Here is a 14,854-nt window from a genome sequence, read left to right as displayed (position 1 = left end):
TAGAGGGTTCACTTCTAAGATGGTTCACTCACTTGAAAATGTGTTGGAAGCCTCAATTCCTTGTTGGTTATTGGAAGTAGCCTCTTTTCCTTTCCATATGAACCTCTTCAGAGTGCTCCTTGAGTGTCTTCACAACATGGCAGCTGGTTTTCGAAAAAGCAAGTAATCAAACAGAGAGAACAGGGAGGATGACACATTGTCTTTTATGACTAACTCAGAAATAACAATCACTTCTGTAATCTCCTATTGTTTACACAAGCCAGCCCTATTCAGTGTGAGAGGAGACTACAAAATAGTGTGAATACCAAGAAATTAGAATTATTTTAGGTCATTTTAATGGCTGGCCACCTTTGGCTAGCAGGAGGCGGTGGAGGTGAGGGAAGAGTGAAAGAAGAGACCAAGCACTACCAACTCACCCCCTCTTCTCCATGGCTAGAGCCTAATTCAGGAGAGGTGGAGAAGCTTTGAGTCAGACTTATGACTGAAAGTGAATCATAGTTACTCAGTGTAGAGTACTTACAAGTTTCAGTTTGCCTGTGAGAGTCCCTGTTTACTCCTGTACTCCTGGAACCCACTCTGATTTTGCATTTTTCTGGGTATTTAACTTTTAATAAAGGATTAAGATTAATATTTGCGTTAAAATATATCATGGTAGCTTTGGCAGATCTGTAACATATTTCTGTTTTCTGATTTGGCCCCATATAGTAGTGTGTGAGATGCTTGTATAGTGCACAGTGGTAGCCCATTTCTTCCTCTGACCTTTGTTTTTTAAAGACAACATGCAAGATGTTTGCAGATAAACTGAAGTGTGTGACACATGGTGCTTGGGATGACTATTTCCTTTAGTCTCAGTTGATGATGGGAGAAGTAATTGACTCTGCTGTACTATATGAGCCAGTGGTGCCATGGTTTATGTCAAGAACTACGATATGCATGCAACTACCAGGTCACCACTTATCAGGGTCAATGAGAAACATGGGAAATTGTAGGTTGGGTCCAAGAAATATAGGAGGGAAATTGGGGCTGAGCAGCCCTGCCATAGTCTGTATAAAGAGTAATCCAGCCCTAGCTGGTTTGTCTCAGTGGATAAAGCATTGCCCTGCGGACTGAAGGTTCCCGGGTTTGATTCCAGTCAAACTTGGCTTGATCCTCAAGTGGGGGCATACAGGAGGCAGCCAATCAATGATTCTCTCTCATCGTTGATGTTTTTATCTCTCCCTTCCTCTCTTAAATCAATAAAAATATATTTTAAAAAAGAGTAATCCAAATGTCTTTCATATTGTGGCTTCTCATTTTTATAAGGTACAATTTGACAATTAATTTACTGATTTTCATTTTTAAGTTTTTTTGCAGTATACCTTTTCTGTAGGTATAAGCTCCAAAATCTCAAAGTGCATATTTAGTGAAATAAAATTAACTACTCAATTTTTCACTCTCAAGAAAATTGATATAAAAACAAAATATTCATTGATATTTCTCATTCCTTCATTGGGGTCACAGTGGTGTCATTGAACTTATGAAAACCAAATAAAATATTTTTCTTCAATTTCGAACTACTTTTCACAGAATTCCCTACCGTGTATGTTTTTACTTAGTTTTCACCATAAGCGACATTTGCATGAGCTTTGACGAGTGAAAGAAAAGCAGTAGTGACTGAGGTTTTTCACCTGTGAGAGGTTGAAACTTGTGGATTTCAGATATATTTTTGTTTTATAATTGACAAGATTTTTTAATAGCAGGTTTTATATGAGGTCGGTGGGTAAAAGAAGGAAAGGAACCAAGATACTCCTTAGTTTTTATACTTTTAAATTATTGGATAGCCGTAGATGATGGGGTTATTACTGAGCTGCAGAAGAGGTGTGTATGTATGTGTTTTGTATGTTTATTATGACAAATATTTGTAAGATATATAAAAAAGTTTAATTTATGTATGTTTATGTATGTTAAGTCAGTTTATTTATGTTCCTAACTTTATTTCTGATTCTGTCTCTCATCCCCTTTGTCTCCTTCAGTTACTTGAAATCTCAGAGAAAATATTTGAGGCTCAACAAACTTAGACTTTTTAGTCCTTATTATCTTTATATCTCTATTCCTCTTATCTTCCACTGGTTTGGGATATAAAGTTTGGCAGTGATGCTTGATTCTTATTTATATTTTATTTGTATATCATTGTATGCATTTTTTGTAACTTATTTTGAATTCTTTATGAAATACTAGAGGAAATTTTGCCCCCCAGGGACAATTGGCAATGCCTGGAGATATTTGTGTTTGTTATAATTTATAGGAAAGATACTACTGGCATCTGGTGGGTAGAGATCAGTTGCTCTGTGAAACACCTTATGATGAACGGGACAGCATCCTCACAAGAAAGAATTTTCTGGTGAAATATGTCAGTAGTACGGAGGTTAAGAACTCTCATGTAGAATATAAATACTTTAATAAGCAAATATAAATTATGGAATTTATGGGTACTTGGTGATTTTGGATACCACTGAAATAGTGTTTATTAAAAGGTGAAGTATGGTAGCAATCATCTCAGGTAGAAACTATAGTTTAACTCTAACCCTGCTGTTTGGCTTCTGTACTTATTTGCTTTGTTTAACAATAGAAAAGTTACTTTGATTTTCTGAATTGTATAAATCATCCCATTCGATTGAATGCCTTATTGATTGTAACGTGTCTATCTCATTGACTGTGATCATACTGGTTTTGGAAAGCAAATTTCTCTGTACCTGGGAACCAGGACAGCACAATTATCCCAAGACCTGAGGGTTCCAGATAATGTTTCCCTGTCAACGCAGTGGTCCCAAGACCCGAGGGCTCTAGGTAATGTGTTTCTGTCAACTCAGTGTCCGAAGACCCAAAACTATAATTAATCTTTGTAGATAACTAATCGGCTCAATCTCACTTCTGTAACTGCTTTGTGCAAACCAGGGTCCTCATTCCAAACCCTGGGATGTAATCAATACCTTTGTGATTTTTGCCTATGTAAGTCTGGTGTTTCCGCCATCTTATCACTGTGAGATTTGGGAAACGGTCCCTCATAGTCCCGGATTTGCAATAAACGTGACTCTTTAATTCGACTTCTTGAGGCGTCCTTCTGTGATTCGCTGGGTACATTACAACAAAGGTTGTTATTATCTGTTTTCAGCCTGCAAATCATTTGGGGTTGTATTCTTGAAGTTTGTGAGTAATTCTTCATACCAAACTTAAAACTATAGGAAGCATAGGAAACTACTTGTATTATTGCACTTTGCTTTATTGCGCTTTACGGAAGTTGTGTTTTTTAAAAATTGAAGGCAAGGTTCCTCCACCAGAAAAAATATCATGACTCACTTTATCATGGTGACCTGGAACTGAATCAACAGTGTCTCTGAGATGTGCCGATAATTAGTTTCTATCCAGGAAGATCTGTGAATTGCTTGTGTCCTTTCAAGTCATTCTTGTAATCAGGTGAAAACAACTTCCTAGTACAGATTCCATTCAGAGCCAAAAAGTTGTTGTTGAATTCGGTTACTTTATAATATACTTATAGAATTGTAGCATTCTTGCCCAGTTGCAAGGTTTATTGTTGACCACTCTAGGTTGAATAAGGGAAGCATTCTTATCTTAAATACAATTAATGTAGTAGTTAAAGGAAGGAAGGGGGTGAGAGAGGGAGAGAAAGGGAAGAAAGAAGGAAAAAAAAGTCAATATGGCAAAACTTTCTCCTTCAAGTTGAATGTTAAAATTCTAGGGGGATTGCCTCAAATGTGCAGCCACTTATTTCTTTGATTTCACTAGTACTGAAAGTGCTATCATAATTAGCTAGTTATTAATATTAATGATAGGAAGAAAGCAAAGGGGAGGCCAGATTCTATAAGCATGGTCATCTGGGAAGCTTCACCAGGAAGCTACAGCTTCATACTCCCCAGGGAACCAGGGGTCCATTCCCTGAAGACACTGGGGAAGGGATCAAACAAAGGGGGGGGATGGGCCTATGTGTAGTGGAATTAGGGTGATGGGGGCAAGGTGCTTGCCTGTCAGTCTAACCTGGGAAAAAGGTAACTGGCTAGGAGTGTGAAGCCATTGCAAGTGCACACAATCTTGGAAGCGTAAAATCCTCCAGACGTCAGTCTAACCTGGGAAAAAGGTAACTGGCTAGGAGTGTGAAGCCATTGCAAGTGCACACAATCTTGGAAGCGTAAAATCCTCCAGACAAAGAGTTCTCCCTCTCGTTTTGCTCTTGTACTTTTGCTATGTGATCCACACTTGCCCCCCTGGGCTAGTCTGCCATGTGGCTTTAAGCAGCCACATGGCTTATGGGCATTTGGACCCCACACACAATGGACTGCAGCAGGGAACACAAGGTAAGCTAGCCAGATATTGGACTGGACTGTGCTTTAATATGGAGCAAAGACTCTGGGCAGTGGCCTTGATCTTAGCCCTGCTAAAGATAAGATTGGACTTTTTCCATGGCAGGACAGAGGGAAATGGGACATTGGAAACCCAAGGGTTTAATTCTATGGAATTATAGATCACTCATACTCCCAAGCAAGTCTTAGGAAAGTCCTTTTCTAGCTATATGGCAAGAACTCCACTTCCGCCAGTAAGGGATGGGGACACAGAGGGCACCCCACCAATAACAAAAGTGGGTGAAAAGTATTCTCTAATCACATCTTTCTGATAGCATAGTGATATTTCAAAGAAGTGTGAGACAGCTGCCACTTGGAATCTCCCTAACCTTTAAGATATGCACTCTATGAGAATTCAGTGGCTTCTAGAACTCTGATATTTCCCCTCAGGGGCCTTAGGTTTTATAGTCAGCTCTGGCTCTGAGACCCCTTTTCCACTAAATTGTCCTTTTCATGGATCATTTCCAGACCCTTTATGTACTGGCCCACCCCTGCAATCTATCTGTATTCCAGTGTGCATCTCAGACCCTTTCCTCTCCTCTGCTCATACACCTCCCCATACACATATGCAAGCAGTATTCACAATGTATTTTGGAATGTAAAACTCTCTAAAGAAACTATATGATAACGGAGGTGATATTACAGCAATGTGGCTGAGTCATGGAGAGTTTTTAAAGTGCCCCAGATGATTTTAATATGTAGCCAAGTTTGAGAACCATAGGTTAAAAGTAATTCTGGTATTGCCTTTTATTTTTTATTTTTTTTATCTTGGTACATACACTGTAGGCAGCTTAAATTGCATTTCAATATATAAATATACCCTGGTTTATGGTAGGTGCTAAAAAACATTTGTTAAATAAATAAATAAACAAACACTCATTCAATCACTTGGTATAGACAAAGCAACAGGTTCAAAGTTACTGTCAACCTGATACTAGATGTAATAGGATGTTTCTTTTGCTTCACATTTAGTGCATTAATTTTTAAAATCTTTCAGAAGTGATGAGTTAGAGCAGAAATTCTTTCTAAAACATGAAATGTTGCGGGGGGTGGGGGGGGGTCTTTGAACTTCCTAAAATTGTATGCAAAGTTTTGCTCATCTGTCCTGTTTTTTTTTTTTTTTAATTTTTCTTGTAACATGTAACAAAACATTCTTTATAATTCTCACAGTGGTCCTATGACCAGAAAGGTTAAGAATCACCAAGTCAGAGGATGTATAGTTCTTTCATTGACAGACCTTTTTTAAAAAAATTATTGTTTAAAGTATTAGAAATAGTACATATGCCTCCTTTTCCTCCCATTGACCTCCTCCCAGCCCCCCCCATCCCCAACCTTTTCTTATTTTTTTTAAAAATGTTTTCATTGATTTCAGAGAGGAAGGGAGAGGGAGAGAGAGATAGAAACATCAATGATGAGAGAGAATCACTGATTCCTGCACACCGCACCTTGGGGATGGAGCCCGCAACCCTGGGCATGTGCCCTGACCAGGAATCGAATCATAACCTCCTGGTTCATAGGTTGATAGGCGACAGACCTTTTCTTCCTAGAGAAGGTTTCTCTAGGGTTCCTTAAACTTACCTTGCGCATTTAAAATAGGGTTTAGCAGGTGAAAATGTATACATTTCGTATTCATTTTCAATAACCCGCTTATTGAATAATATGATATTCACTTGTGGTACTAGTACTTACAAAATGGGAGGTGAATATTGTAAATGTGAATAAGCGAAGAGAACATTTCACTAGCCTGAGTATGTGGTAGTTTTATACCAGCTTTCCTTTACTCCAGGCACATTTGACCAATTATCAGAGCAAGGGTTTAAAAGGCTTCTGAGTGCCCATAGGTGTGATTTATTCTACAAGTGTACCAACTTCCAACTTCCCTGCACTCTCTAATTATTGGTTTGAAAGCAATAGATACTCAGAAGAACTAAGCAAATAACCTATTGTTTTCTAGGAGCTGTAACAGGTAGGGGTGTTTTGAGCTGCCAAGGGTATATAATGCCCTCAGTTTGTTACTTACAGCTTTGAAGAATAAGCAAAGTCGTATGTTATTTTTGTGATTGGTAATTCTATTCTCAGATTTTTTTCCTCTTTGTTAAAATAAAGTGTTTAGCTTTGTGTGCTCATCATTCAATACATCAAAATGACCTATTTAACAAATATTTGTGTTGACAGTTTGCAAATGACTGCAAAGCACTTCCATTTAATAAAAATAATTACGCTCTTAAAGCGTAAAAATCAATGGTTAAAAATCATTATGGAAACTAGAAAAAAAGTGAACGTATTTGTATGTTAACATAACAGTTTTGGTTAAATGTTGAATGATACTGATTTTTGTAAATCAGTGCTAGTCGTAATATTTTCTATTTTTACATAAGCTGAGGTATTATACAAGAACAATTTTGAGCTTGTCTATATTTAATTTCAGGTGGAATTTGGGGTATATAAGAATACTGGAAAATTATAATATTTTAAAATATTTTTAAAAATTATTTTTAGAGATAGCAGAAGGGAGAGGAAGAGAGGGAGAGACATTGATGTGAGAGGGAAACATCATCAATTAGCTGCCTCTTGCATGCCCGATTACAGAGACTGTGGCCACAACCCTGGAGTTGAACTAGCTACCTTTGGGAGCATGGCATGATGCCCAACCAACTTGAGCCATACCAGACAGGGCAGATTTTTTTAAAGATAAATTTTGTTCCCCTAGACAGATATGCAACTATTGTAGATTTTAGGATGTCTCAGACTGTCAGGTTTTCCTCCCTGTTAATTTAAATCTGATGAGCACCCTTCAACTTTTAAATAGGGCACTAAAATGGTTTTTTTTAATTGCATCCATAGCTATCTATACTTATATTCCATGACTTGTGGTATTCTTACAGATTTGCTGACCCAGAGGTCTTCAGTATAATTTCACATCAAACAGAATCATCTTTATCATCCACTGCCACTAGTTTTGTATGAAAATAAATGTTTTCCTATTTGAGAGGGAATGAGATATTAATTCTAGAAAAATCTGTTATTACTCTGGTTTTGAGTTTTCCGAGCAAGATTCGTTACTAGAAAATTCTAAAGTTCCAGCATTTTAAAATAAAATGTTAATTGGGTATAATAAGTTTGTTTCATAGAATAATGCAATATTTGACATGTCACATTTTTATAGTTTAATTAGCAATTTAATATTAATAATAGGACGTGAGCATGATCACGTGAGAAGCTTCACCAGGAAACTACAGCTTCACACTCCCCAGGGAACCAGTGGTCCATTCCCTGAAGATCACTGGAGGAAAGGATCGGACCAAGGGAGAGATGGGCACATAAGTAGTGAAGTCTGGGTGATGTGGGGAAGGTGTTTGTCTGTCAGTCAAGCCTGGGAAAAAGATCATTGGCTAGAGCAGGGGTGGGCAAACTTTTTGACTCGAGGGCCACAATGGGTTCTTAAACTGGACCGGAGGGCTGGAACAAAAGCATGGATGGAGTGTTTGTGTGAACTAATATAAATTCAAAGTAAACATTACATAAAAGGGTACGGTCTTCTTTTTTTTTTTTTTAGTTTTATTCATTTCAAACAGGCCGGATCCGGCCGTAGTTTGCCCACGGCTGGGCTAGAAGGTTAAAACCACTGCAAACGCGCAAAATCTTGGAAAGTAAAATTCCCAAAGAGTTTTCTCTCTCTTGCTTGCTCTTATGCTCTCTTGCTCTGTGATCCACACTTGCCTATACACCAGCGTGTCATGTGGCCTTAAGCTGCCACATGGCCTATGGCCATATGGACCCCACATGCAGTGGACTGCAGCTGGGAATGCAAACTAAGCTATCCAGATGCTGGAATGGACCTTAATATGTAACAGAAATTCTGGTCAGTGGCCTTAAATCTAGCACTGCTGAAGACAAGATTGGACTTCTTCCATGGCTAGAGGGACAGAGATGGGACCTTGGTGGGAACTCCCTTAATTTTACATTATCAATAAAACTTTCTACGAAAACCCATCCTCCTATGCAGGCCTCAAGAAATTCCTCAAGAACTCCACTTCCACAGTTAACAACATAAAATATATTACTGAAATGAAATCATTTTTCTTAATAGCAGTAATTTTCTTCCATTTAAAAAGTTCTTCCCACCTGGCTGGCATGGTTCAGTGGCTGAGTGTCGACCTATGAACCAGGAGGTCATGGTTTGATTCCGGATCAGGGCACGTGCCCCGGTTGCAGGCTCAGTCCCCAGTGGGGGACATGCAGGAGGTGGTCTGATTGGTGATTCTCTCTCATCATTGATGTCTCTCTCTCAGAACTGCAAACTGTCCTTAGTGTGGGAACAAGGCTGAGGTAGACCGGTAGGCCTCCAGGGCTTCAAATACGATGTTAAAAATCGAATCTGGCCCTAGCCGGTTTGGCTCAGTGGATAGAGCGTTGGCTTGCTGAAAGGTCCCAGGTTTGATTCCTGTCAAAGGCATGTTCCTTGGTTGTGGGCACATCCCCAATAGGGGTTGTGCAGGAGGCAGCTGATTGATGTTTCTCATCGATGTTTCTAACTCTCTATCCTTCTCCCTTCCTCTCTGGAAAAAATCAATAAAATATATTAAAAAAGTAAATAAAAATTAAAAATCCTTCCCTCTACAAACAAAAAGGGGGCAATATAGAATGGAGTTGTTTCTAACTGGTTAGAGGTATATTAGTGATCAGTCTCCTCAACGTAAAACAACAAACCTTTAACAGCCGATGTGCTGCCAGGCACTGTGAGAACAGAACATGAATTTTAGGCAGGCAGAAGATGTAGGTGCCCATTGTCCATTTCACTTGATAGCTGTAGCCTTGAATAATTTACTTAAGGTCTTTGGACCTCAATTTCCATATCCAGGTTAAAAATAGTCAAGCAACTTTCAAGGTCAAATTCTGGTCTGTTTGTCTCAAAAGCCTTTCCTTATAGGACCAACTACTCTCGGTTGTGATCTATACATCTGAAATTTTAGAGCAGATGTGATCTTTGTGTATAGCCAGGGTTGATAAACATTATCATAGAGAAGATGTCAGCACATTATTGTCCAAGGGTCAGAGCTGGTCAACTACCTGTTTTTGTAAATAAAGCTATGTTAGAATAAAGCCATGCCCATTCATTTATGTATTGTATGTGGCTGCTTTTGTGCTACAATGGTAGAGTTAAGTAGTTGTGACAGAGACCATCTAACCCATAAAACCATAAATACTATCTGGCCCTTTATGGAAAAGATTTGATAGCTTCTGTCATAGAGGGAAGAATGCAGAATCTGAAGTCAGATAGAGCTGGACTTAAATTCTGATTCTGCTTCTTATTCACAGTATGATATGGAGTAAGTTACTTCAAGTCTCTCAGCCTTAGTTTTCTCATATGTAGTATAGGTATAGCAAAAATGCCTACTTTGTAGGGTGGTTTTGAGGATTATATGAGGCAATGTACTCAAACTGCTTCAATTGTGCCAGCACATAATAAATGCTCATTAAATAGTTGATCTTTTTCTTCTCCCTCCTTCCCAAGGGTACATACAAAAATTTACACAGTACATCACAAATTAGACTAGCTGCCAGATGATAGATTTCTTTATATTCTGAATCCTGCAACACTGTAGTTTTAGCACACTAAGGTTTAGATTTAACCTGTAAACTACAGCAAGTTGGGCCCCTGGAGATGGTGAGCACAGTTGCTAGAAAGGACTGGTGAGAAAAGGAGAGGAAAAACACTTTTTGGAGTCTGAACTATCTCCTTCTTGTAGTGTTTAACTAAGTAAAATTCACAAGGGCCTACATTTAATAAACATGTATTTAACTACTATCATATATCAGATACTAGGCTAGGTGCTGTGAATATGATCATGAACACAACATTGTCATTCCCTCAAGAGCCTTAGACCATAATGAGAAAGACAAATAAGTAGACAATTACAAAACAATGTGATTAGTGCTAAGATTGGTAGTGGTAAACATAGAGTGCAATGGAGCAAAGGGGTTGGCAGCTAATTTAAGTACTTGGGGGTCTGACAAGACTTCCTATGGGAAACAATATATAAACTGGGTATTAGAGGATGAAGAGGGAATCAGGCTCTGGGGAAAATAAAAGGCTTATGCAAGGAAAAGCCCAGAGGTAAAAGAGAGTAAGATTTTTTGAGGGTCTGAATTCAAATTGGGAAGCCAGAGAATTGTGGATGGTAGTGGTAGCTGTGGTAAGAGACGAAGCAGGTATCTGCAATTTTTGGCTGCAATTTATTTCTAACAGTTATTGACATTAAATTTGTCATTAATTTAATAATTACTGGTAAAACATGAGCTATTAATTGAAAGTGTTCCCTTTATCTAATTCCAGACCAATTTGGCTAATCTATAGGACTTACTCTAAGGTCACAGAAAATGTACCTAATCAGATAAAGTGCAGCCCATGATTTTCACTTTGGATCAATGTCATTTGCAAGTGTTCTTTCCCAAATGTATACTTCTTCTCAATTCTCTGTCTCAGTGAGAGTCTCTCTCATTTATCCAGCTGCTCATATAGAAATCCAGGCCTCTCCTTTCTCATACTGAACTTCGATTTAGTCATCAGTAACAAAGCCTAATGCAATGTTTCCAGTCCCTCCATTTCTATTGCCACTACTTTAAATTAGGCATTTATCATTTCTTCAGGATTACTGCAACAACCCTTTGTAAATAAATACAAAACACCTCAAGACCCACCTCTTCAGTCTCACCAATCCCATTCCCTGAAGTTGGAAGGATTCCAGAGCAGGAGCAAGCAGATGAGCTAGGTGGCTCACAGAGTCATCAAGGCAAGATATGAGGGTAGGTTGGGCAAAAGTACTGGTAGAGATGGAGAAAAATGGGCTGATTTAAGAGTGATTTTGAAAGTAAAATTAATGGGAATTCCCACTGAATAGTATGAGAGGCAAGTGTTGAGGGCAAGTGCCGTAATCATGGCTTATGCAATTAGATGGTTTGTAGTATTGATGACTGAGATAGGGTACTCTGGAAGAGGTCTGCATTTGGAGGATGTGCTAGATATTTTCCATTTACCTTCCCTGACTCACTCTTTATGCTTATTTATCCTGTTCTCTACTCTGTGAGGCTGACCTTTATAGATGTGCATCAACTCATTTCCCTTGCTCTCTGTTTTCAGGTTGTGTTTGGTCAGTGAGAGAGGTCTGGCAGGAGATCACTAGGCAGAAGGAGAGAGAGGTTGGGCATTCTTCTAGGACTTCCATTTTGTCCACAGATTGTTAGTGACTTTATTCCTAACCTAACACTATTATTCTTGTGGGAGAGTTCACTCATAAGCTATAGTTCTCTCAAGATTACAGCTATGACTTTCTCCTCTCTGCTTTAGGCCCAAGAGTGGCAACTTTTCACTATTAATGTTCTTGGATGCTTCAAAACCCCTTGTTGGTTTCCAGAACCCTGAATGCAGTATTTGTAAATAGAATTTCTAATCATCCCTAAGAGGCCATCTCTAACTGCTGGGGCTTGGATAGAGTGGGGAAATATTATAATTTGGTATCCAATGTTTAATTTGAGGAGCCTTTAAGGTATCTAGGGTTGGAGATCAATAGTGCAGTTAAATATATGTGTTTGGAGCTCAAACAAATGACGTAGGATAAGGGCATACTATGTGCAAAGTTAGCTCCTTATATCTTGCTAATTCTATGATGCACTCTTGTTGTATTAGGGTGACCAACCATCCTTGTCTTCCTAAAACTGAGGCAGTTCCTATGATGTGGGACTATTAATGATAAATTAGGAAATTCATAGATAAACCAGACTGAGTTGGTCATCTTACTTTGAAATTATTTGTAATCTGAAGCTCAGAATAGTTTAAAGTCACCCAGGTAATTATAGGCAGAGCTGGGCTTTTGGCCTTCTCGTTGTTTGATTCTAAATACTGAATTCCTTTTTTTTTTTTTTTAAGTACAATGACAGATACTTAAGTTGTAAATAAATTTTCCCTGACTGTGGTTTTTTTTTTTTTTTTTTTTATGGTGTCACTAGCCTGGTGACTGACTGTGCCTCAGGGGCCCACAGTCAGTGAATAAGGGTAGCGGGGCCCACAGTCAGTGAATAAGGGTAGCAGTTGCTTGTCGAGGGCTCTAGCACACTAAGGCAACAGCAAATACCCAAGCGTGATAAATACTGAATTCTTTCCATCACACACCATTCATTCCTAAATGTGAATTGTCCTTAGCATAAACTGAGGTCTTCATAAAAAAAGAAAACAAAACAATCCTCCCAAACAACAATAATTGCTGAAGCCCAGTAACAGAGATTTTCATTTAGTGGGTCTGGAGTAGGGTTCAGGAATCTGTTTTTATGAAGTGCTTCCCAAGGGATTCTGATGCAGACTTCCTCTTAGGAACTACTGCACTTTACCCCACTACTCTTCATATGCAGTAACAAAAATGCAAATATCTTGTTGTTGAAGTGAAATCTTTATTAGCACTCATCCCATGTCCTTATGACGGAACAGATAACTTTTGCTTAGAATTCAGCTCTACCACCTTCAACAAGTTTCTTAACCTCTCTGTCTTATTCTATGAGATAATATATACAAACTAGAGGCCCAGTGCACGAATTCATGCATGGGTGGGGTCCCTCAGGGTGGGCTGTGGGGATCCAGGCTCTCAGCCCCAGCTCATGCCCCCAGCCTCGCAGCCCCACAGCCCCACCTGGCACCCCGCCTTGGCCTGGCACTGCCCCCTCACCTGCTCCACCATCCCGCCTGTGGGGAAATCGATCAGGCTGGGCCCCCTGCCTGGCTCCTTTAGCACCTGAGAACTGGGTGGTGGCCCCACCCCTTGCCACAGCTGCTGGTCGCTGTCTGCAGGGCAATTGGGGGGATGATCGCGCCCCCACTTGCACTTGCCTTGGCCTGGCACCATCCATTCACCTGCTCCACCACTCTGCCACAGTCCCACTCTCACTGGGGTCCATCAGGGCCAGCAGTGCCACCACTGCTGCCAGCTGTGAGCACTGCATTGCTGACACCTGCCATGTTCCGTGACGCCCCCTGGTGGTCAGTGCACATCATAGTGAGTGGTTGAACTCCTGGTCTCCTGGTTGAACTTTTGGTCAAATGACCGCCCAAGGGGACGATTTGCATATTAGGCTTTTATTATATAGGAAAATACCACTGCACAATATTGTGAGGATTCAATGAGATAACATATGCAAATGGTTTTTCCCAATACCTGGAACACAGTAAACACAAGTGTTAGCTATCGTTACTGTTTTCAACTACTTGGTAGGTGTTTGTTTAGACACAGTGCTCCTTATAGTTATTAATAAATAGCCTGAGTTATTTTTTCTACTTTATCCAATGGTCAGCCCAGAATGACCATTGGATATTCATAAAGAGTTACATTGTTGGAATGAGATATCAGGAGAATAATAAATAAGTTTACTCAAAAATGGGCTTTAGTAAAGTAAAACGTTAATTGAGTATCTCCTATGTGTGAGGCTCTTAAGTCCTTCACCTAATGTAATTGCTAACTGAAGGCCCTATCTTTCTCGTTATCAAAGTTGTACTGTAGCCCATGGAAGTTCTATAACAGAAAGGGTTATAATGAGGGAGACCAGCATAGTAATCATGAAAATACCTTGTTTATATAAAGCACTTGTTACACTGCCTTAGCACTAGCTTTTCATTAAGTACCATTTTATGGAACTCACATTTGCAAGTCGCCATAATAACCTTTAAAGGGGAATAACTTAAAGATGACTAATATATACTTTCTGCCTTGAAGGAGTTTATAGTCAAGTGGAAAGTTGGACATGTAAAAAACTCAGAATGAAATGGCACAGGTAATAAGTGATAGAGTCAGAATCTGAACTTAGGACTGCCTAACTTCCAATGCTTTGAGAAGTAGAAGTAAAGTGTTCTCAAACATAGAGAGTGAATGAATGAATAATGATTCATCTGCCATGGCACCCTGAGGGGATTCACTTATTCATAAACATTTACTGATTGCCTACCTGAACCAGATATTGTGCTAGGTGAGGGAGACTTAAACATATCCGTGTTTATGAGGAATTTATAATTGTAGTATTAGATAAATGTGCAAGAAAACATATTTTGATGGTAAGTGAAAGGAAAGAGATCTAGCTAAGTGGGTTGTCTGTGATCACATGGTTTTTAAAGGGCAGAGATGGGCTTTGAACTCAGATCTGACTCGAAGCTAATGAAATTAGCAAGGGCAAAGGAGAGATTACCAAGGGCAAAGAAGAGAGAACAGTTAAGTAAAAAAGACTTGGGGAGCATGGAACCTGGAATTAAAGAACAAATGGTAGAAGCATCACAGCAGTGCTTACTAGTAGTGCTTACTATGCCAAAGTGGAGCATGAAGGCAACTTGCAGATAAAAGTGAAAGGTATTATTTATTGGGATCCCACTGAGGTGTGTATGGGGTTGATAATCTACACCAATAAAAAAGAAACATGCAAATTGG

This window comes from Myotis davidii, unplaced genomic scaffold (assembly GCF_000327345.1).
Source record: "Myotis davidii unplaced genomic scaffold, ASM32734v1 scaffold951, whole genome shotgun sequence".
Taxonomy (NCBI): Eukaryota; Metazoa; Chordata; class Mammalia; order Chiroptera; family Vespertilionidae; genus Myotis; species Myotis davidii.
The sequence above is the reverse complement of the archived record's forward strand: the minus strand, read 5'-3'. Positions refer to the sequence as shown.